The sequence below is a fragment of the Bacillus rossius genome, assembly GCF_032445375.1.
Source record: "Bacillus rossius redtenbacheri isolate Brsri chromosome 4 unlocalized genomic scaffold, Brsri_v3 Brsri_v3_scf4_2, whole genome shotgun sequence".
Classification (NCBI taxonomy): Eukaryota; Metazoa; Arthropoda; class Insecta; order Phasmatodea; family Bacillidae; genus Bacillus; species Bacillus rossius.
In genome coordinates, this window is record NW_026962011.1 from 15,479,110 (window position 1) to 15,505,570 (window position 26,461).

At 35.2% G+C, this 26,461-nt stretch overlaps 1 long non-coding RNA gene across 1 annotated transcript in view; it reads right to left on the bottom strand.

The window, feature by feature from the left end:
* The window catches only part of LOC134541892 (uncharacterized), a 76,003-nt gene that overhangs the window by 40,368 nt on the left and 9,174 nt on the right, over nucleotides 1-26,461 (bottom strand). The window contains exon 2 of the long non-coding RNA XR_010076697.1: nucleotides 5,611-5,739. This is a non-coding gene — a long non-coding RNA (uncharacterized LOC134541892). The remainder of the gene's footprint in view (nucleotides 1-5,610; nucleotides 5,740-26,461) is intronic.

Below are 26,461 nucleotides of genomic sequence, written 5' to 3' on the forward strand. Positions count from 1 at the left end.
GTCTCGAATCAATATGTAAATTAATGAGTGATTTATTTAATGAATTTTGGAACTTTTCCCGAATTTCTAGCTAAATAATTACGGATTTTCAAGATGGCGGCCGAATTTCAAGATGGCGAGTGTCACAGCAATAATTGATTATTGCACTCTAGCGGATAAGAATTAAACTAACATGTCATCAGCGCACTCTAGCCGACGATACAATGATGATGGCTTCCAGCATCGAAGACAAGATGGCGGACATGACGTCATACTAGGTGAAATAAGTGGTGGGAGTCAGTCTGCCAGCACCCACCACAGGGGAAGGATCGGTCGTTATTTTTAATTTTTTTGCCCTCACCGGGTTCGAACCGAGGACTTCGAACTCCGTGTCGTAAATGTATGTTTTTTAAATATTTTTCATTAAATTTTATTAAGTGAATTTTTTTATAAATTTTAATTTTTTTTTCATTAAAATCGGATAATAAATAAAAAAGTTAAAGATGGCGGCCGTAACGAAAATTTCAACGGTGACGTCATAATCCATGATGACGTCAGAGGCTTATCGTAGGCTGTAGACATGGATGCTTAAGCCTACATATGGACATTTCTAGCCGCTGGGATTTTTAAGGACTAAAAACGGGAAATTTTCCCTCGAAACGGGAATTTTTCTCTCGAAAACGGGAATTTTTGAATTGTGGAATTTTTTGAGATTTTTTGGCAGAATTTTTTTGCACAGAAATGGAAATTTTGGCGAATTTTGAGGAATTTTGGGCAATTTTTGCCCAATTTTGGCAAATTTTGAGGGTCAAAGGTCAAGGTCAAACTTGTCCCGTTACGCTGTGTCCCGTTACACTCCTCCAAGATGGCCGCCGTGGCGTCACAATCCAAGATGGCGGACACCGGCACCGGCACCACGCGCCAGCGCCAGTGCCAGTATGCCCATTTGTATACTACTTCTGACGTATATTTTTCCCTTCGGAAAATATTTTTAATTCAATGTTACAGTACTGACAACTAAATCAAGCTTAATATGACGATGTGACCTTAACGGAAAATAAATTAATGAATGAATTAGGGCCTAAAATTTTATCACACGAGGTTCATCAGACCAATACAAGAAATTGTCTGTACTTTTATAAAATATTTTTTTGGAAACCTGTTGCCAAGAAAAAGATTGCGATACTTCAGGAATGATAGCCTATTGTAAATAGTTGTACAAAATATGGCTGTGGCTGTTTTTGCATAATTATATAACATACGTTTATCGAGATAATACTGAGTATTTCTAACGACAATTGGAGCGTAATTTTATATTTTAATTTATGTTTCATTAAAGCATAATTTTTTAAACCATGGAAAATAATATCGAATATTAAATAATTGGACTGTTATTATTCTTATTGTGCGCGCAGTTAATATTGGATAGTTTGAAAATAACTTAAACTTTTGGAGGAACTGTGGCAAAATAAAACATAAATGCCCGGGTAATATTCCGAATCCAGTATTACTAAGAGAACTATTTTGTAGTGATGCAGTTGTTTTCATGTACAGGTATAAATTTATTAATACCTGTAGTCTTTAATGAATAATTATGTTCCATTTACAAAAAAATGACAGTGCATGATGAGGGATAAAGGGATGAGACTGAAGCACTGATGGAATAAATGTTTCGGGAAACGACAGAACCCACCAGCTCTTAGAGTGAGGAAAATCTGAAACGTTTGATAAAATAATACTAGTTGACATGATAGGCGTTAGTATCGGTTTATTCTTCTCCAGCTATATATTTTTAATTAAAATTGTAAAAATCAATTTGGTCATTATATCATTTAATAGGCATCCGTATCACGTTTTTATTCTCCCAATTAAGTTAAGGTTATATCGTATCCTGCGTACTTGGATAAGTTAGCCAAGGTTTTAGAAAAAAAGTTCACACATTGTTTCATTTTTATTTGCATTCTACGTAATTAAATATTTATAAATTTTTCTTTAAATATATGGGCAAAATCGTTGCGTATGGTTAAGAGTATTTCAAGATATTCTCTATAGCTATAGCTAGATATGGTGACGAGTATATTAAGCTATTCTGTATAACTGTAGTTTCTGAGGCAGAATGGTCAGAATACTCATTTCCCAACAAAGCAATTCGTATTCGATTTCCTTTGCAAGTGGGAAACGAGGCGGACGTTGCTACGAGCTGGTGGGTTTCTCTCGCCCGTGCATTTCGCCAATGTACCATTTTCATTTCATCGCCCGTCATTACCTCTAATGAAACGATTTGAACGACTATTTTACCCGTTATTCAACCATAATTTATTTTCACATTCGTTAATCCATTCATTCACGTACCCAGTTCAGCAGTCTGCCACTAGGTGGTGTTGTTACGCCTCCACACCGAAAGAAAAAAGGATTTTTCAATAAAAATAAATAATTGTTTGTGAACAGCGAAACGAATATATTTATGCTGTAACAAAATATTGTGATGGTCTTACCAAATGTGACTTTGTGCAACTTATAAAATATGCATTTGTCTTGACGAAACCCTTTTGTTTGGTCAGAAAAATTTTTCCTATTGCAAAATATTTGTTTGAATCAACTGTTTATATTTGTTTTTCCTAGTCATATAAATAGGCCTATATTGTTCAGGAAAACAAAATTTTATCGAGTGCAGGGTTATCACCATACGCCATTTCTATAATAAAACAATGCAAAATTGCTTCGTGATTTTTTACTAAACTCTAATTCGTACCAATGAAATATTGTTTCTAGTACCTACTGTATTTTTCGGAATAAATCCGAATCTCACACCGTAATTATCCTTACACTACGCTTCTTATAACTGGTGAAAATACATCTTGTGGTGCCGAGATACGAGCATTTTCCCCTAATTGAAATTTATGATAATTTTAGAAAAAAAGGCGTAGCAGATATAACGTTATACGATCCTGCTGTTTTTATACCACCTGCGCCCATGTTTTTTTTCGGTTACAACCCCTTTTTGGCTTTTTTTATCTCATCACTCGAACGAAAATAAAATCACACAAATGAAAGTTTGGAAAAAGGGAGGCGGCAAGAAAAGACTAATCTAGCACATTTATTTTCATTATCGTTCACATTTTTTATATCATTTTAAAGTTTAATCATTCTAAATCTTTTTTCTTCGAAGACCTAGTTCTTTTTTATTATATTTTTTTACAAGGGCTCACATGCAATAAAAACGACTTTATAATAGTAAATTATGTTCAAACATTTTTCACTTAATGTTATTGAAAACCAGAGGCGTTCCCAAATGCTTTACTTAAATCTATATTTTCTAATTTCTAGATATTTATAAAAAGCATTTGTGTGTCTTTTGTATTAAATAGTTGAAGAAATAAGAAATTTTATTTATTTTTTTCTAAGTCCAAAGCAGTAAGCCTAAATTGCAGTGTTCAAAATAAGAAGAAGATTGTAATCACACTGAAATAAACTACTGACGATACTTCATTGTAATATGTTTAATTCGGGAATGGTTGCTTGTATTCTAAACACGTTTCAACCGAAGTTATTTCTAAATCAAACTAAACAGGTTTCCTTAGCACTTCAGAACGACATATCTGCTGTGATTTCTTGTGCTCATCTGGTTTAACAAAACATAGTTTAAACTATTTCCGAAGAGAGTCATTTAGCTATAGAAAGATCATCAGGTAAATGTAATATTACAAGAAAGATATTGCAACTTCGTGCAACACAAAGTTGCAAATTGCATATATGAAATAGTTTTTCAAGATAATACTATTTCTAATGAAAATTGGCGCCTCATTTTATATTTTAATACTTTGTGCTAGAAAGGAGTGGAAGCAGTACAACGTGGGATTTAAATTTATTTTTCTGCATCTGTGGTGATCCTTGTCTTCCACTTCCGATTCACTTCCCTTATTGAAGGGCCTTTCGTCATAGTTCAGCCGTTTGCATCTGTAATCTGCATTCATATGTAAGCTATCTTTAAATTATTAAAATATAATTGAATTTTTAATACTTGAACTTTATTTTGTTTTACTGTGCTTTTTATGCACAAAGTTAATACCGGAAAGCTATTCAGGAAACGGTTTACAATTAACTTGAAACAACTGGATGTACTGATAAAACACAATGCATTAATTCAAGGGTAAGAATCTGAAACCATAGTTACAGCAAACACTATTTTGTAGTGACATAGATATTTTCATGTAAATGTACAAATACAAAAATATATGTGGTTTTACATTAATTTTTCTGTTACATTCACAAAAAAAATTAGTGTGACAAGTATTTTATATCTACTTAGAATTTTTTTTTAAATATGGCTACTCCAACTTATTAACTTAAAATGTTTTTTTTCCGCCTTGTAACTTGTTCTTATTTTCATAGAAAATCTCATGAATGTTTAATACATCCTAATGATTATAATTATTTAAAATCGTAGAATAATTACGAAAAATATGATTATAATCACGCTTGGTAGCAGTTTAACTCAACCCTGTCTTACTTCTTAAAATATCTTGAGAATTTTTTCTTAGAAATTTTGTCTATCACTAATGATAATTCAACAGATATAAAAAGGTCCAAAAAGAACTCCTTCTGAAAGACCAAATCGGATGTTGATTTTCTTTTTCAACCCACTGCCTACTTAGTTCTCTTACACAGACCATGAATAGAACCAAATGTCAAAAGTTTTCATCAATACCTGCATTAAAACAGGACAATGTTACTATGATAACACCGTCCCGTTAAGCCACCACAAATTAAACTTTCGTAGAGTTTATTTGATCACGAACAGATTAAAGGTCCTTCAGGTAAATAAATAATTTAAGAGCATGATTAATTAGGTGATTTTGTTTTACCAGGTGAATATTTGGTTTGCTGGATCGTTTCAAAATTTACTGGGCGTAAGTATGGGTGAAATGGGGCCAAAAAGACACATATAAATATACGAGCACCCAGTTTTTTTATGTGTACCATCATAGAACTCGGTAGGTATATGGCATTTGGTAGGAGTAATTTCGTGAATGGAACGGAAGTCAAGAATCGGCAATGTGTACCAACCAGGATGCTGCCATCTGTGGCGGATAGCGTAAGCCAAAATTTGGAAAGCCCACAAAAATAACCTTTATAGTATTAATAGTTTAGTTAATTTTTACCTGATGTGCAGTATTTTAAAAAAATCCCTTTCGAAAATCTGCTACTACTCCGGATTTTAGTATTTTTTCAAGTCTTTTTCTTTTTTATTGGAGAAATTTCATTATATAGTTTAACATTTCGCTCGGCACATGGAATGATCCGATAGTTAACGTAGCTGCTCCTCTCGTCGAAATCAAATGGCGGGTGCTGAAACTACGTGTGATTTGCATTCAGAAGTTAAATCGAAAACACACATTGCGTATATTTATTACGCTCGGAATTAATTTGAAGAATTCTACGTTAAAATTCGTGTCCGAGTTTCGTGTTGTAAATGTATTTGCAACATGATAACACGTGAATTTGCTCGTTACCATTGTTAGATGGGGCACATCTCTGGCGATTACTGAAAGACTAGCTCTTTTTTTTTAAAGTAAAAAATCGTGTTTCGGTATGACGACGGGATCGCGGTCTAATTAGAACGAGACCTACCTGTCAAGATGGCGGATACCAAGATGGCGGCTGTCCAGCATGCCGCTGCCGTCCTCATTATAGCGCGCGCATCACGGGCGAAGCGTCACGTCCCTTCCACTTCAGAATTCACCAGTCGATTTCAGAAAACTGCAACACAAAAGAAAACATTAAATAACATTTTTGTCTAACCGTAGCACAAATACAAAAATAAAGTTTTATATAATCCACCCATATGCTCTGCTTTAAAAGAACGTTTTAAATCAATAAGCAGGTAAAAACGTATGGCTGTAGGTTGCAACCACACTTCTATTACCGCAACTACATAGACTGCTATTATAACACGTGAATAATCCCGCAACACTAAGAATAAGAATTTTTCGTGCTTAGATCAAAACTTTACTGTTTTGGTTATTTATACCTCGGTGACCTATTACACACAAATTCGTTCTGTTTTTTTTTTTTACTTTCTGCAGTCTTTTCCTTAGTGTTAAAAACGAATAACATAATTGAAAATATTTTAATATAAGACAAATAATTTTTAAAGAGCCATTGTTTTCACATTCAGTAATCTTAGGAAATGTAACATGATCTAGCCAGTGTAACAAATAAAACAACTATCGCTATTTGTTTCACAATATCTAGCAAGGAGTGGGAGTAGTGGAGCGTGGCATTGTAATTTAAGCTTTGGCATCACTAGTAATCCTTGTCATTCGCTTCCGGTTTACCACCCTTATTGAAGGGCTTTTCGTCATATTTCAACAATTTGCTTCTGTAAGCTGCATATTTTTATGTCTATAAAATAACACGTAAAGAAATAATTTGTTTTTATCTGGACTTACTTTATTTACTTTAACCAATGTAGTGTTAAAATATGAACCAATTATACATATAAATAAGGATATTTAGAGAAAATAAACTCGTTAAGTTGGGAATACTACATATCATTCCACACAACGTAGGCTTATATATATTAATATCAAAACTGTTTGGTGTAACAACATGTCTGTATGTTGGATGAAACTACGAAAAATAATTATCTGAAACATCTTTTAACTTTTATGGAAACAATATATAGATTATATATACATATATACATAAACGAATTTTTTGTTTATAGTATAAAACTAATTAATAATATATAAAAATAATTAAGCATAATTATAATATATTAGGTATCAATAATATACCTACCAAAACTACCAACAATTTTTTTTTAATTCTCCGAAATTTCACCCCAAAGGTTGATAATGAGGGATAATTCATTTATGAAGATAAATTAACATCTTAAAAATATATTAGAGCAGGATGTAAGATACTGAGCATGATCAAAATAAATACAGATTTACGTACTGCATGCTTCCAATATTTTTTAAAGTCAACATTTAAGGAGATGATAGGAGGTAGTTTTCTTTATTTTAAAAATCATATCTGCTAACATTATAAAGCAGGAAATAAAAATTGGGCACGAATAATAAAAATACTAAAAATATATCGACTATTATTTAACAATTTGCAAGGTTCCACCTCTGATTGATTGGTGGTTTAGCAAGAAAATTTAATGTTTTTGAAATTATTAGAGAGGAAAGTATCAAATTAAGAATGAAAAGAGGAAAAAAATACATTTTCCCTAGTATATACATTTATTTTTTAAGAGGGTGAAAAAATAGTTCACTTTTCCTTGTAAAAATATATACCTCTTACAAGTGTATTTAGTGGAACGTAAAATATTTGGCTTCGAATGTAAAAAATACTGAGTTACGTCCCGTGCTATTACAGTAAATAATGAGTGATTTTTTTGATGATTTTTTGTAGTTTGTTCCGAATTTCTAGTATAATTATTACCAATTTTTAAGGTGGCAGCCATAGCAGCTTTATGGAGGCTGGTAGTTGAGGAGTTTAAGATTATTTTAGATTTTTACACCGTATTTATTGAGATTAATAGTTTTTATGAAAAATATTTTTTTGATCGATAAAGTATGAACCGAAGGCAGGAATCAATCGAATCAATTGGTATGTTTATTGCAGATTTGTTGGTGAATTTTGGAATATTTTCCGAATTTCTAGCTGAATAATTACGAATTTACAAGATGGCGCCAAAATTTCAAGATGGCGGCTGTCACAATAATAAATGATTACTGTACTTTAGCAGGTAAAATTCAAAACAACTCGGTAGCAGTGCACTCTATCAGACGAAAACGAGATGGTGACCTTTAGCAGACGAAAACAAGATAGAAGCCTCCAGCAGAGGAAAACAAATTGGCAACCTCCAGCAGACAGAAACAAGATGGTGGCCTCTAGCAAATGAAAACAATATGGCGGACATGATGTCATACTAGCTGGTGATATATACCTTGGCTTTAGTGGTGTGAGGTCAGTCGTTCGGTGGCTCTCCGTGGAGGAAGGATGTCGCAATTTTTATTTTGTCCTCACAGGGTTCGAACTGAAGACTTCATGATGAAGTGCGTTTTTAATTAAAATATTATTAAAATTTGATTAGTAAATTTTTTTATAAATATAAATTATTTGTTATTTTTTATAATAATAAAAACGAATTTTCAATATGGCGGGCGTTACGTCATTATTTTAGAATTTTATAAATTTTTCATTAGTTTTAAATTTTCCCGGATTTTCTAGCATAAAAAATAAGGAATTTTCAATTTGCCAACCGTAACGAAAATTGCAATATGACGTCATAATTTAAGATGGCAGCCATGTCATCCTACTGGACGAGGTCATAACCTCTGTGGCTTAGGGTGACTTTCCCACCAGGAATTTAAGCAGCTTTGAGGAATTTTCAAGCCGTTGACATTTTTGAGGACTGAGACGGGAAATTTTTCTTCAACAGGGATTCCCCCCCCCCCCCCCCCCCCTCGAAATATGGACAGATTTACCGTCCGGATTTTTTTTGAGTTTTTTGGAGCATTTTTTCCCCCTAAAACGTATTATTTTGGCAGTTTATGGTAAAATTGTTGCAGTTTTGAGGAATTGGAGGTTTTTTTGGCAACTTTCTGCCAATTTTGAAAATTTAGGTCTAGGTAATTCAAGATGGCCACCGTGACGTCACCATCTAAAATAGCGGACCGGCACCACGCTCTACACACTGACTCCAGGGCTCGGAACGGCCAATATGTACTGTAGTCTCTCTTTTTCTTTCCATACCATTCCTTTAGCAAAAGAGAAAAACAGTAAAATTTTTGAGAGTATTTTTTTATGCTTAGCATAACTTGAATAAAACATTTGATAAGAATTTTTATAAATTTTAAACATTTAAAATAAATATGTTACTTTTACAGAATCATTTAAAAAAGGTACCTGTATTAAGGTGAAAACGTTCAATTTTATTTTATTTAGATTGTGCGTATAGTGGAAATTAAAAAACGATGAATATTAAAAATTGCATATCAACGTTGTTTTTCTAACATTGCTTTCATATCAACATTGTTTTTTTCAAACTTTTTTTAATGTGAACAGAACTAAAGTTGAAAAAGATGTAAGTAAAGAAAAGTAAATAATCGATCTCTGAATACAATAAACTGGAAGGTGTATAATAGGCATTCGTAAGTATATTATACATAGGAACATATTTACGCATTTTTTACCTAATATTTTTGTTTAAAAAAACTGATACTCTCATGACAATTTATTTCCTGTATTTGTTGTAATAATCTTCTGGGCAATATATATATTTTTTTCTTATAGTGTTACATCACTAATATCAAAATTGGTGCAAGCAAAGCCTCAGGTAGTTAGATAAAGGTCAATGAAATGACGTCTTCGACATGAAGGATATTGCAACTGGAGAGAACGTCGTTGAATAAGGTGGCAGAGAGAGTAAGAGGTAGTAAAAGAGAGAGAGAGAACGAGAGAGCGAGAGAAAGAGAGAGGGAGTTTCATGTGGTTGAAGGGATGCGGCGTGAATGGGATCTCTGGGTGGTTCCTATCGTTTCTGCGGCAAAAGAGGAAGTCATTAATAAGGCATCTCATTACGGCCGGTTTTCTGGGCTGATGGCGACGCCGAGGTAGGGCCCACGGAGCGCAATCTGTGTAGTTTAACTGAAGCCTTAGATCCGCGACTCGTCGTTAAACACGAGCAGTGGTCCAACCTTACTGCTTATTCATGACCTGTGATACATCACTGCTGCGTACGAAATGTCACATATATGTTATCAGTGTTTATAAACACTACGTAATGGAAGTTAATAACGTATTCATATTTTATTGGAAAATAACCCTAAAAATATGGTAAATTTACTATGAATGGCACCACTTCCTAAAAAAAATTATAACAGATACCATGGATTCGTGGGAAAGAGTTCACCGTTTCTTATTTTTTACTACGCCCATTATTTAGTAAGGACAATTTCGGAACATCTCTTACAATATAGAAAGGAGTCAACGAATCCAAAAATTTTGTTCACAATCGACTACTATTTCACTTACAGATTTAACTGCCATCATAATGAAATTATTAATAGTAATTAGTAATATTTTTTTCTTGAGGTTCAACGATTGCAAATATTAAAACTTTATTTCTTAAATAATATTTTTACAATTACTTTCTGTGTTTCTTAGAAAATAAATTGGTGTTCATGAAAGTGTTCCTCAATTCTTGCAAAGATAAGAGGAAAAAATAAAAAGAGTGAATACAATATTACATTAACATTTTTACGTGAAGCAAAGACTTATGGTTAGAAGCATGCATTTCTTGCGTAAAAAAAAACCTTTTCTCATAAGGTATGCTTGCGCTAGCGATTGTTTCTTTGTAATTACTGCCGTCTGCAAGTTAGCCATTTCCCTACATTTTGCCGGGCCATTGAGGACGAGTTTGCTTCCGCGCTGGATGGCTATAGTTGGTGTACTTTAGTAGACTTTTAACTTAAAGAAACCAGCCAACCACGAAACACAGACAATGCTGCAAAGTTTTATCACACATTTTATCTGGAAAACGTTTCGGGGAAATTACATGGCAGTATTTATGGCAAAGAATAAACAAGCCTACCGATTAAAATTGTATCTATAATTACATTTATTGAAAGTTTAATTGCAATACAAAGCTTCGCAGTGATTGAATGAGAAGATAAAATCTCTTTTGTAAGTAGGGGTTCTAGTATTTTGTTTTCTTTGATCAAAAATATAAAAAAGTGAATTGATTTTATTTTACAGATTTTGTATTTTTATTTTGGTGATAGCTCAATAGGCATTAGAGAATTAATATTTTGTGCTATATTCCTTTAAAAATATTGACTTGAGAATAATTTTAAATTACTAAAAAAATGGTAGTCTATGTTAAATATATTTTTGATTTCAAATTCATTTTGTTGAAATAATGGATAGTTTTTTTTTGTGTCTGTTTGAGTTGCAGGTACCGCTGAGTATAAAATACTTCAAAACACAAATTCACTCTTACTTCGCGTTACCACAATGCCGTGAATGATGCCAGCGAAATCTGTATCCGGCCGTTCCATTTGGGTTTCGCAAGGTTTTGAAGGGCGATGGCAACACCTACTCCATCACCGTTACTAGGTGCTATCGACAAGCTAGTTCGCTTTGCGCCAGCCATTTGAGACTGCCTTCCGACGTTTTCCTCTCCCGCTGGTAAAGAACTCAACCCTGCTGCTATCTTTGCACCAAAGAAAAAGAAAATATGGTGATTTTTTTTCAAATTCTAGCTGTTCACATTACTTAATGTATCGATGTGTTTGCGATTGAGTAATTTTTTTACTTTCAAATCCTAAGAAAGAAAAATACTTTTCCATTAATTTATTTTACATATTCTATCCTGAAACTTTTCCCACATAATTTTTTTAAAACCATTAAATTATCATCGATTTTTAATCTAGGTGATTGAAACAAATATTATAAATGCATTAACCGAAGAGCGCCTTTTCTCCAAAAGGAAAACTCTAGGTATGTGAAAATACATCAATAATGAACAAAGCCTGTATAAAGTGATAACGTAGCTAACTTTTTTGACGTGATAACGTATTTTAAATCAATGAACGCCAGCTGCACGCACGAAAAAGCATGACTCATTGTCACGTTCCGCCTGAGCCGAGCGTGCAAGCGAGAGCGCGGAACAAGCGATAGAGAGGCACGGCTTGTGACGCATCTATCTCTCTTCCACTCCATCGGCCGATGCGTCCGAGTAGAAGAGAGACAGCGGCAGCAGACAACCTACACGAGAACTGTTTTCTTAACTGTTTATAAAGTGAAGTGAATAGTTAATGTGGTTTCCATTATTTATTACAACAACAATTGAGGCAAAAAGGTTATTAATTCTTGCATTTAAGAATTTAATTAGCGATATAATCTCATATATTTGTTTATTGATTATTAAAAAACAGTAGCATCGGTCGACGAGTGCAGGAATAATATGTTATGTTACAATTTTGACTAAAAAATTATCATCTCACATAAACGATCGTATAAAAAGTCAACTGCTTTTATTTAGTATTCAATGAAAAAAATTATCGTGCGTAGCTATTAATGTAAGATTAAAAATTAATGTTTAACCTCGCACATGTCAGAACAATATGTCTAAAATTACAAGTTGAACCGGCCAACCACCGTTCGAGAAAATCTTCTGTAATATCAAACAGGTTAATGCGGGCTTTTTAAAGCAGCAATTTAAAAAATTTGATTTATTTGTCCAATTTCGTCATTTCAAATCAACAATTTATCGACATTGATTTGATTTCAGTTTAGTTCTATAATTAATTGTACGTGATTATGTTTTAAAAAATTATTTAAATTAAATTTGTAAAAACTGTAAATAATATTTGAATATTAAAAGTATGCAATTATTCATCAATGTTTTCTTATGACGTTATCACGTAAAATTATCGTCCGTAAACCGACTTTACAGACAACCCCCTTTTTTTAGTGTATAAAGATTACAAATACTGGGGTTGGTTTTGTGTCCACTGTGGTGTCCAAAGGTTTAGTTATTTACGTAAAATGTCGTCATTTATTTTGTTTTGTATTTATTTGGACGGCAACTTCTAAAGAGATGTTTCCTTCCTCTTGTGTTCATTCCTGTCAGACTTTTGTTCCCTACGACCATCAACATATCGCTCAACGGCAAAAATCCCAAATCTCCCGTTTAACTTACATAGATTAAGATAAGTCTCTAAGTTTGTTTCGAATAAATAAGTAAATTCAAAATTTTAAAAGTTGTAAGTATTTGTAAAAGGTAAAATTAAATAGTTGTTTTTACTCTAAAAACGTTGTTATATTCCAATAATTGAAATTTTTATTTCAGTCATAGAATTTTTTAATAAAATTAAAGTGACAATGAAGTAATTTTATAATATAGTTAGATAGAATTTAGGCATATATTTATAAATGCTTTGTTTGTACTTTTTATTTATATAATTCAAAATTGTGGCCCCAAAAAAATATCATACACATTAAAATCGTAGCAAAAGTCGTAAAACGTAAATTTGCTTTCTTTCATTGGGCACTGATCATCCTTCGTATAGTCGCATTCTGTAAACACCTACGAACAAAGTCACAAAAAATGCATGTATATGGCAGCTTTTATAATGTCGGTACTTCATTGATTCCAAACATACAAAGCTAAGAAAGTGTTCAAGTGTTTTGTAAAACATTTTTTTTTGTGTATACAAGTCTACAACATATCGTCAAGTTATAGCAACAGAAAATAAAATTTCTTTATATTTTTAATTTTAAATTAAATTTTTCGCGCGTTCTTCAAAATACGGAAATAAGTATAATAAATAAAGAAACATAAACGTAGGTAACAATGGGAAAATTAAAAAATTAAAACAAACAGCCCATCACGAACGTTAATCAATAATGCGTGTACGGGTAATATCATCCCATTTCTGACAAGAAACAAATCTCTTTCATGGGCGATTGTAGGGGATGTTAATTTACTATGTCTTCACTGTCTTAGGGAATTTCACGGGGGGAGCCTTTATTAGGTTTCTTCCCCGAACACTTGGCTGGTTTCATTTACCTAAAACTACGAAACACGATAAAGCGATAAACCCCCTCGCAGCTCAGAGATCGTGTTTCGTATTGTGTAGGGGAATCCATGACCACGCCGGTAAAGTATTCGCTTCTGATGTTTGTAGTTGACACAACTTCAACTGATTTTGCACACATATTTTACCAAGAGTTTTATATTAATTCCGAACAGTTCTACAATAGGTTTTATATAATTTCCGAACCGTTCTATGCAGTTTAAAAAATTTCATGCCAGCCATAAGGAATAATTTGTTTACCACTAAACAAGACTTTTTTAATACGATAATTACTAAGTACATAATTTATTCCGGAAGTGAAGAGTCTGATGGCTTACTTTATTAACAAATAAACGGTGAAAAAACAATATATATTAAGTTATTTTGGTGAAACAATGTAATATCTTTGCTCATAGCAGTTTATAAAAAATATCAACAAATCTTTCGTTTGTGTTTCAGTAAATATGTTACTAAAAAGGGTTATTTATATGTAGTTCGGGTATGAGTTTCGTTCCATCTCGGTGGTGGCAAGTTATGTTCATTTAACTATATATTTTCCAGAATAAGTAAAATATTGTGCATGATTTTGTTTACCTAAGAAACTCGGTGGGTTTTATATATAACAAGATTTAATTCTTTATAACACTTGGATGGTTGATAAATTTTTCTCATCTGAATCTTTAGAATCGACAGGCACTTAGCTCAACGGGGTTTCTCTTATTTAATTGGATGTTCATGTGATAGTTTTAGATGCTACGCGATTTTCGTGATTGTCTTGTATGAATATGGAATCAACCTAAATTGTGTCCAAAATTCGCACCAGAGTTAGCTATTGACATTGCAAATGAACATTCTAAAACCACACAGTTTGATGATGATGACGATAAAGTGCTCTATATTTAGGATTAAAGACACGTGGCCGGCCACTGTCTGCGTCGGAGCCCTGCGTTGTCGACCGATGATTCCCTCCAGAGGAAAAAAAAGACCCGCGTTCGGGGTGGAAGGGGCGGAGACGTTCGCGGACAATAGATCTGGCAACGCCGCGTCTGGCCGAGCGGCGCGGATGGCGTGCGTCACGCGACCTCTCGAAGGACGGCGGACCGATAAACAACCTCCGCCGACACCAATCGATTACAAGCCGCTGCCCTCCTCGCGTCCCTTTGCATTCGAGGAGGGGTCGATAGCTCGAAACGGCCGTTCGATGCCTTCGGGGTCAGGCGGGTTATCAAACGCGAGGAAGGGGCTAGAAACAGTTTCTTGTTCTGGCTGAACCTTGCAACGCCCGGTTGTGCAGAACGAAATGTTTGGAATAATAGCATCACTATGCAACAACAGGCCTCCTTACCTAATGATTACCCCCAATACACGGTCAAATTTACCAAGAAATCTTTGTAAGTGACATTATGTTCGATGGAGGATAAATTACATAAAGTCTAAATAAAAAACTTTTCATTTCATGTTAAAACAAAAAAATAAAAACATTTGATTATTTAACTTTGTGTTTGTTTGTGGCTTCATGAGTTTCTTTAATTTACAGTTCCTTTGTACAGTAAAGCATTAAATTCGAAATCATGATTTGTTTTACAGTTCTACATTTTTCACTTTTGGGTGTTAGGTTAAGTATCGTTTACTGTTGATGTATTCTACAGAGTGATATCGTTTACAAATAAATAAAATCTAAATTAATTTGTGATGTTTGAATAATTATTTATGCTAAATATTTTTCCATGTAATCAAATTCGTTAACTAAATAAATGATATCATTACAATTGTGTTTTTTTTTGTCTGCACAAAATGTTTTAACTCAGATATTGATGCTGCCATTAATTAAAAAATTTACACATAAGTGTTTGATAGGAAACCTATGATTAAGTAATAAGTCTTTTTAATTGTGATATCTGAAACGGCTCTGAAAATATGATAATTATTTACAAAACATGGATTTTAAATACGCATTACACCGCGGAGTGTATATGATTTTTATATTTTTTTATAAATAATTTCCAATAATCGAAATATACTTGTGTTTTATATGTTTGCGTGAAATTTCAAAACAAATAACGATTGATTTGTAAATTTTAATAATAAATAAATGCACATATTTTCTGTCTGCAGGCAAATAACTCGCGTGTACTATTCCGCCCACGCGAACGAAGTCAAGGTCACAGCTAGTTAAAAATAACGCTACGATACCTCTTTAAAACTTTGGATCACATTGAACACTTTTGCTATCGTATTTACAAGTAAGCGCAACACAAGAACGTCATGTGATAACGAAAATTTTATGCAACAGAGAATGCACGGGTAAACTACATTATACCTCGCATTTATTGCTACCCTCAATACATAAAAGATGGCTGTCAATAAAATAACTGTGACGATTTGTACTCCATACTCTATAATTTAATTTTTTTAACACAGACTTACACTGGAATATTGTACTAAAATTTTAACTTTATGTTGCACTCCATTTTTTTTTAAAATTAAAATATCTTAAATAATATTATTGACTGACTACGAAAAGGATTCCATGTGCTGGTGATAACTGGACAGGAATAATGTTGGAACGGTGGAGACCTATCATTCCCATTAAGGGTGCATTGAAATCCCCTGATACATTTAAGAGGTGCTACAACCATTTGGGCGGCATTTGGTGATCATTTCATCCTGGCAGATGACCGTGCCTGACCTCACCATCAAGGGACGGTGCTGCTGAATATCCAAAGACCACAACATCACTCGGTTGGATCGTCCTGCACAGTCGCCAGACGTGAATGCAATCTCGAGAATGCATGGGACATGTTGAAAGTGGCCATTTGAGGCCGTTCAAACCCACAGGAAAATCTTCAGGAACCTATCAAAGCTGTAACAGAGCAGCTTGCCCCAAGGCAAACTTGATAGCCTTATGGCCTCATTCGAAGCATGCATCTCAGGAAGGAAGAACTCACCCATATACGGGGTGGCCACACCCATTACTAAAGACTGTAGCACCGTGCAGTGAAGGGAGTTTCAAAGTGTTGTTTTCTGGACTTCATTTAAGAAGAATTTTTTTTGTTTAGCTTGTTCGGCATATACTGTTTAAAATTTTTTAATTCAAAGGTTAAAAAATTCTTATTTTATTAAATGTTTATTGAAAAAAACATTAAATTCGTATCCACATTATTTAAATTTTTTGTTGAACTATGTACAATGAAATGAAAATATATTTTAGAGTTTAAATTAGACATTACTATCGATAGCGAGATTCAATGAAGTGAGCAGAGCTTTTCGTCCAAGACACAATTTTGCAGAGCTTAATATAAGTTTTGTCAACGGCGGATCACTAAATCAGCGGATATACTAAATTCATCACATAATTAGCAATATCAATCGTTTCATGATTGTTTTATTTGAGTTTTCTAGATATATGCTCTTTCTGTAATTATTTTACCATCTACCCCGAAAAAAAACTTTCATTGTATAGCAAGAGCTTGATGTAACATTAGTTATGATAATATCTTAATTTTGTTTATGATAATTTTTTTTGCTTTATTGAATATTATATTTTATAATTTTGTATAATTAAGTTAATTTTAGTAACAGTGAACAACATGCAGTATTATATAATATATAATATATTATATATTCATTTATTTAACTGTCATATGACAGTGTTTTATTTGTTGAAAGCTAAAAAAAATAACGTCTGCACGCAAAACCAGAAATGAAACAAAACAATACAGCCAAATGAAAAATAAACAAACGTATACGAACAAGCCTTGAACATTGTGGGCCTGCTCCAATTAAGCTGAAGAATTATCCTATATAATGGTTGCTTCTATTATTCTTCTGTTTGGTGTGTTTACAAGAGACAGTTCTCATTTTGTACAAATTTCAGCATCTATGGTAAAGATTTCTTGTTGTTAACTATAAGAGTGATAATATGCATTTTTAACAATACGACATGCTTAACGTCATGAAAATATAAGAAATAATTAGAAGGGATGTTTTTTCAATAACTAAATCATAATAACGACATTGAAAAAAATAATTTTTTTATGTACAAGCTTTTGCAAACATAATTTCTGTGTTAGAAACAACTCGATAATTCATACTTATATACACGTACATGTTGTAAATGTGAAAATGTATAAACGACTTAACACCAAAAAAAAAATCTAGTGCATGGAAAGTAAGTTCCAAAATTGCAATGAAAGGTATTTTATAATATATAGTATCAAGCCTGTTCCGTATCTTATGCTACCCCTTAGACGTGAGCTACACGGTAATGTATTCCCGTTATACTGGCTGCATACCCAGCCGGCATTACAACATGCGCCTGTAACTAAAGGTACATACAGTTTTCGCTGAAACCGCTTACCTTAAGAGTTTTACACCAAAACAGGTATATTTTACATACTTCTTAACAAACTATCCAAAAAAAGTGAAAGCACGTCAGGAATTATACCTGCATGCGATAATATTCTGACAGCCCTTGTTTTCGCAATGAAATGGTAATCGTATCTTTAGCTACATTACGTTTATGATCTTCCTAGAACAAATCCAATTAAAATCCAGCAAAATTTTCTTTATAAATAAATTTTTTACCATTCTGAACCCTTATTTTCAAAAACTAATAATCTACTAAGGCCATTTAAAATTGGGACGTAAATTTTTCTTTTGTTTAGAAGAGTTTTTGTAAACACTATGCAAATTGTGTACGTATAACATAACTACACGATTAATTTAGGTACGTTGAAATAAAAGAAAATACAATGAAACTGAATGAAATAAATTACGGATATTCCATGTAGAAATTTCATGGGATTGGTTAAAAAAACACACATATTTACTGAATCAGTTATTTACGAGGAAAAAATCTCTTTTTTTTTTTCGAATGTTTTCAGGTGCTATGAGAAAACCAACTGGCAATAAACGGGAACTACGTCCCAGTTTTGAATAGTATAAGACCAGTTTGACACCGATTCTAATATTTTGTGTGTTGGTATGGTATGAGACAGGAGTTCAAGCAAAGTTTTTTTCTATCAGTTTTCATCTGGTAGTATTTTATTGATCTGGGCTGCTGAATGACAGCCGTCTCTGTATGGCTTGGTGTGGCCGCCTTTAGTGTTCCAAGCCCAGACGCCTGACTTAATTAAGAGCCAGAGTAGCGCAGTCAGTCGGTATTGCTTCAGTGCTTTACGGTACAGGGGGGAGGGGGGAATGACGCCAATTCCCCTTCCAGGCTTCCTCCTGCGAGAGGGGAGAAAGATCAGGCTCACAACAAGAAAGGGGATGATTCACAAGGGGTGTACACGGCTTTGCACTTCGCATTCATACCCGACGCTACTATCCAAATATTTCCTGCTGCACAATCTATATTCCACGAGCACGCTAATTGTTACAAATAGTTTAAGGAACTACTAAAATGCGTTTGCAATCATCTTTTGCAAGGCTACTGCAAGCATTTTTTATGGTACAAAGTTAACGTTTACACAGCAAAAATAAGTTTTTACTATCACTACATATATAAAACACAGTCGCTTCCCGCTGTCTGTCTGTCCCTATGTATGCTTAGATCTTTAAAACTACGCAACGGATTTTGATGTGGTTTTTTTTAATAGATAAATTAATTCAAGAGGAAGGTTCATATGTTTAATACATAAATAATATAGTAGATAAAAGCTGATAATTTTAGAGGTTTCTAATGTGAAGTCGTAAATAAACACTTTTTTTTTGCGCTGAACCCTACGAGATAGATCATGTTATTGATAATTGTTGATTATCTTTTGTTTATATTCGAACGAATAGTAAGTAAAATATTTTTTATTTAACCATCGAAAATCTTATTTAAAGGTAAGGTATTTAATTTCAAAAAATAACTGAATAGAATAAGTAGGTATCCTATTTTGTTGATATTTGTTGATTATATTTTGTTTTTAGTCTATATTTATAATTAGATTATTTAGTATCAGTATTGCACCCGTGCGAAATCGGGGCGGGTCGCTTGTTTATATATAAAAACAATTAATCAAATATACAAACAAAGTTATTACAACGTTATTGCATTAAATAATAACAAATAATAAATAAATATTAGTGTTTTTATTTTCAACCGAGCTAAGAGAGGTCTCCAAATAAAATTGATCAAATCGGCGTTTGTGTGTATGTATATATGTATGAATGTGACTTTGTCCCACGATAACTTTCAAACTGTTGGATGGATCTTCTTCAAATTTTGTAAAGGGCCCCAAGAGAATTTTCAGGTTCGTATATGAGGTAATTCTTTCTAGGGGTTGTTGATATACTAAGGCCAAAAGGGAGATAAAAAAATTTCAAAGTGAGTTAATAAGGTCAATAGGGGTATCCTTAGAACGCTCTTAGTACTTTTCGGAAGAAATTTTTTTTACCGTATTTTTTTATGTTTTTAGTTTAAATAACCCAAAATATAGTCATAAATTCATTTAATATGCTGCTATCGACGCAGAATGGGATTAAAATTTATAAAGTCAAATAACAATCAGGTTATGGGGTATAATTTGGTCAGTACTAAAAATCGGAACATCACGAGGTCTCAGTTCGGAACAAACTTCTAGTTATTTTAGGTTCACTGGCCTACCACTTTGGTCTAGTCATCAGACCTCCTAGAGGGTAGGTCCGAGTTTCTGGGTTCGATTCACATCCGAAACGGGGACATTTTGGCCGTTCGGACATGGTCTTGTCTTCTCAGTGCTTGCGAAAGGCGACCGGTAAACCATTGACGGGACACTTATCTGCCAGGTCCAAGCCCGGCCGACGATCGGTTCGTCACCGCGTCCGTCGATGGTGCGTCTGCTTTCTCACTCCGCGGAGCCAGAAGCCGGCGCGGCCCTCGATCGACGTCGACAAAGGCAGCATTGTGAGGAGCTCGGGAGGGGGAGGGGAAGAGGGGGGAGGGTAGGCGATTCTCTGCACCGGCGGTCACGCATAATGCACCATTGTTTTTATTCCAGCCCGTCTGTCCTCCTCTTGGAAACGGACGCCAGCAGTCGGGCGCTGCGGCGTCGCGTCGCGTGGGGCCAGGGGGTTGCCTGGCCCGGTGACCCCCTGGGAGGGGAGGGGAGGGGGGCACTAACGACTCAACACTGATTTGGGATGACGACGGGAAACTGGGTTGAAGGAGGAAGGAGAGTTTAGGGGTGGGTAGGAGCGACATCAGACCCGACTCCATTGTGGAAGCACGGTCCATTGTCGGCGCTGGAATAGCCTGTCACGAACCCGCCAGAAATTTCCTTTCACCGTCGCCGTTTGCACGCCGAATGTTTGCGAGAAACGAATGACGGAGGAGGCGGGAGGGGGGGGGCTGCATGTCCTCTGGTTTAACCCCGCCCCCCGCCGACCACCGAACAAGTGATGACCCGGCAATACTTGGCGTCGTAATCAACCACTTACCACGGTCCCGAGAGAGATGCTTCCGCGAACAGCGCGAAGGACGCAAAATCTCGTCCCAACTTTACATACACCGCTGAAAGTGCGAAAGTTGCCTAAGAATATTAGTTTCATTACGATGAACTCCGAAAGAGCAACAAAAGGTGTCCGTAATCCTTGTGACGGAATGTACGCACCAGTACGGACATCGGGAACACAACAGAAAAACACACTGGACATAAAAAAAAATGTCCGCCATGTTTTCCTGCGGTCGCAAATCATAATGAAAAACCATGTAACTACGCCGCTTAATCGAAAGACCGAAGTAATTTTCACATGGCCAACAAAGTCCGTTTTTAAAAGATGGTATAAATAAGTATTGGGAAACAGTAAGATTTTATTTGCAGTCAACTTATATTATGTAGCGTTGCTGAGACTTGGAGTTATAAGCGTATATCATATCTTACATGAAAAAAAATTTATTCTGTTGAAAAAAAAGGTTTAAGACTTTAAGTGATAAAAATATTTCTCATGAGACTGGAGAGGTTTATTACAATTACTTATAAATTTTTAATTAGAATTGAATTTACAACCTTTTTTTATGACTGTAGAAATGTTTCAAGAAAAAATAATAATCTTGAGAAAGAATATTAAAAAAAAGATAAAAAATAAACTGTGAGGACTTCAAGAAAGTTCTTAAAATTATTATGGTTTACAAAGTGTGCACCCAACATAAGTTAGGATAAAAAATGCATTTTTAAAAATAATTTTAACGTGCAGAATATTTAATAAAAATGTTGTTCATAAATGTGTACGAAATAACTGTATGAAATAAAATATATGAAATACTTTTTTTTTGTTTCAATTACATGTTTAAAACCTCCTCAGTATGAGACATAATTCGTCAGTATTTTCTAAAAAAAAGAATGATTCAACTAATGATAAATATATTAGTTTTTAAAAACTGAATTTGTTGTAACATAATTTACTACAAAACGTTCACTTTATCTGCATCAAAAAACCAAATAGCCCAGGACAGTTAAAAAATATAGGTACTATCAATCATTGCAAATAATTTTCTTTCCGCGAAATATCATATAGTAGTTACAAATGGTTGGATGTTTAAAATATCTGCAAACTAGAGCAACGAAAATACTACATTTTTACGATGTGTAGCACAAATACCATCCGTATTTAATTAAATCCAGTGATTTCCTTTCGGTTAGAAATAGAATGTCACAGATTGAATTGCAAGATTTTAAGGCAAACCAAATATCCATGTACAACAGAGTGAAATGCATTTTAAAAAAAGATTAAAAATATCAAAATACATATGCATCCACAGTTGGTAAAGGTATTAATAAAAATGATTATTCTAGAAATGTTTGTTTTACATTTAGGAGCAAGTGAAAAATTAAAAATGTCTAAGTGTGTCAATGAAATTTCATAGAAAAAAATGTATTTGCTATTATGTTCGAACTAACATGAAATACAATTTTAAATGTAAACCATTCCATAGACACAAATGTGATCTTATGTATTTCTGTGTGCAATAACTTCTATCGCGGCCATATAAATTACGAATTACTTTTCAACGCCCAGAATACATTTCTTCCTTTACAATATTGTTACGAATCGCGGGTTTGTAAAGGGAAAGCCCAATTAATATATTTTACTACACAAAGTTTTATTGATGGCCACCACTTATGTCACTTACAAATAATCTTCTAAAATGGCAAATAATCAATTGCACTAAAAAATAATGTTGCTTCCCCAGTCGCTCGTTTCTAACAATCCACACACCTCACGAGGCCGCACCTCCGGCGCAACTCTCGCCGCAGCACCTCTCGTGGATCTCCGCCGCGGGACTCCGTCGCCGCACTCCACCACCGCCGACGCACTTGCCTTCGCCGAGGATCCGCCCGACACCTCGCTCGGAACGAGCTCGGGACTCCACCGCACCTGTGACACTATCGCCCGGAACTGAACTCTTCGCCCTGGAACCTTCGTCCAGGGACTTCGCCGCTTTATCGCCCAGAAACTCCACCGCGGGAAAACTCCCGACTCCACTGAACTCCTGCCTTGGAACCTTCGTCCAAGGACTTTGCCACTCTGCCTCACCCGCGGCACTATCGCCCCGGAAACTCCGCCGCAGGATAACTCACGACTAAACTCCGACTGACTAAACTCTCGAATTGTATATCAGCCCAGGCGCTTTCCAGAAATCACGAGCGCGGCTGGGGCGAGTCGCGTCATTCCGCGCCGACCCGACGGCAGAAATCTTTCGAAAACACGTGTCGGCGGCTCGCGTAACTCCACAGCTGGCAGGTTTCGGATGTCAAACTAACAGCGCCACGCGGGGAGCTGAGGGCTGAAGGAAGGGGAAGCGGCGACCCAGGTGCGCGCGGAACCTCTCATGTTGCGCGGCCGCATGATGTCAGCTAGCTAGCTCTGCACCTGCGCGTGACGCGGCCTTGCTCACGTTCGTAGCAATATGAAGGTAAGGTAGTAATTATCTTAACTAAGAATTTTACATTATTTACTAAAATAATGACCGAAATAAGAATGAAACGACATGGAATCAAAACCGGGTATTGCGGAATATATATTCAGTGTATTTTTCATTAATACACTTTGTTCAGTATCTAGTCACATTAAAAATATCCAAGTCAAAAATTAACGTCACTAAATGGATTTATAAGTAGCAGCATTTATCAGGTTTGATAGCGAAACATTAAACTATCATGAGTTCCAATACTTCTTAGGGGGTTGCAATTCAGTAACACACCGCTGGATATAAGACGCTGATTATGATTAATAACTTAAAACATTCTTGTTTACGAAAATTACACGTCTTTTAAAACAACAGTATTTAAGTGAACATTACATAAGTCCTCCCAGTCAAAAAAAATAATTGAAAAATATAGAACTCCTTCAGTAGTATGTGAATGGGGCTCCAGCGCCAGGCGCTGGCGCGTGGAGCTTGAGCCGGTCCGCCATATTGGATTGTGACGTCACGCAGGCATCTTGGATTACAGTGAATTTGACCTTTGACCTTGACCTTGACCTTTGACCTTCAAAATGTGCCAAAAATTTATCCAAAATTTGCCAAAAATTCCTTTAAATTCGCCAAAATGTTCATTTTTTGGAAAAAAAAAAATATCGCCAAAAAAACCTCAAAAAATTCCACAATTCAAAAATTAGGATTTCGAAAAACCTCAAAAGTCGTTTTGCCTTAGAAATAAATCAAAATCCTAAAAACGGCTTAAGCATCCATGTCTACAGCCTCCGATAAGCCATTTCTAGGAATAAGGATACCATGACCGCCATCTTGGATTATGACGACACCGTTGCAATTTCCGTTACGCTCGCCATCTAAAAAATCTTTATTTATTATTCGATTTTAAAGAATTTTTTTTAATTTATAAAAAAATTCAATTAAAAACATTTTAATAAAAATTTAAAAAACAAACTTTTATGGCTTGGAGCTCGGAGTCCTCGGTTCAAACCCAGTGAGGGCAAAAAAATAAAAATGGCGACTGATCCTTCCCTCACGGTGGCTGCTGGCAGACTGACCCCCGCCACTTATTTCATAGCATATATCGTCACCTAGTATGACGTCATTTCCGCCTTCTTGAAAATCCGTAATTTGTATGTTAGAAAAACGGGAAAATATTTAAAAATCATAAAAAATTAATAAATCGAATTGAGTAATAAAAATTTAATAAAATATTACTTAAAAACCACTGTTGCACTTATCGTTACGGTCGCCATATTGGATTATATAAATGTCATATATTTCATTACGCCCGCCATCTTGTTTGAATAGGATGTCATCGTTACACTTTACGTTACGACCACCATTTTGGATCCTATTAATGTTGCAATTCGCGTTATGGCCGCCATCTTGAAAATCCGTAAATTTATTGCTATAAATTCGGGAAAAATTCCAAAATTCATCAAAAAATTCACTCATTCAAGTGATGATTGATTCGAAACTTGGTTAGATCCTTGGTCGATACAAAACAAATTAATGTAAAAATACCTTAAAAATGACAGGTTCGAAAATAAAACACCTCAAGTTCTTTCACAAACATAATATTTATTACATAATCTATATTTTACTACAGGATCACTTGCGAAAGCCAGCAATCATAAATATTTAGCCCCGCATAGGCGTAAAATGACTAATTCTTAGCTCCAATCGGTTTATACTAGACAGAGACCAACCAGCTCCAAATGCTCCAACAGCTCCAAATGCTCCAATAGCTCCAACAGCTCCAAATGCTCCAAATGCTCCAACAGCTCCATCAGCTCCAAATGCTCCAAAAAGCTTTAATACTCCAACAGCTCCAATTACTCCAAATGCTCCAACATCTCCAAATGCTCCAACAGCTCCAAATGCTCCAATAGCGCCAACAGCTCCAAATACTCTAAAGCTCCAACAGCTCCAAATGCTCCAACAGCACCAAATGCTCTAATAGCTCCAACAGCTCCAACAGCTCCAATGCTACAATGATCCAAAGCTCCAACAGCTCCAAACGCTCCAAAAGCTCCAACAGCTCCAAACGCTCCATCAGCTCCAAAGCTCCAACAGCACCAAACGCTCCAACAGCTCTAATTGCTCCAAAAGCTCAAAATGCTCCAACAGCTCCAAACCCTCCAACAGCTCCAAATACTCAAAATGCTCCAACAGCTCCAAATTGTTCCAAAGCTCCAACAGCTCCAAATGCTCCAAAAGGTTAATATCACCTTTGAATATATATACTGTATAGAAGTCGCGAGTGGATAGGATTTACTCTACGTTTTTCAGAAGCTTATGATGAGCAGCTTGGGAAATTCACCGCTGCAGTGCGCTGCCGTAACGCCCTGTATCGTCTTAGTTGTTATTTACACGTTAGAGCGCAGCGCTGTCGCCCGCTGTCATTCCCCGCTCCCCTCTTCCATCATTCACTGCAGCTCAACGTCGTTCAACGGGAGGGGGAAGGGGTGTTTGAAGAGTTCGAGACTTGTCCGCTAGGGACCACCACAAGTCGATGCCCTAGAGATGGTGGCGATTGCGGCGGTGAATTAACCAACTACCTCAAAACCGTATTAGAAGTTTTAACCTGGGCTGGCGACTTCTATACAGTATATATATTCAAAGATATCACCAACCGCTCCAACAGCTCCAAATTGATCCAAAGCTCTAATAGCTCCAAAGCTTCAACAGCTCCAAAGCTCCAAAATTCCACAGCTACAAATGCTCCAACTGTCTATGGCTCCATCAATCATTCATGTCAAAAGTATTTGTCTCCGAATAGTTTTAGGCCTTGCGCTATTTGACTACAAGACCAAGAGGCTACGAAGCTACGATACTACAGAACTGCATGTAAACATGATAACTTGACTACGAAGCTACACGTCTACAAGGAACCAATTGCCGCATCTATCTTCGACGGAATTTTCTCTTTTGCTCCAACTGCTTCAATAGCATTATGTTATAAGATTACAAG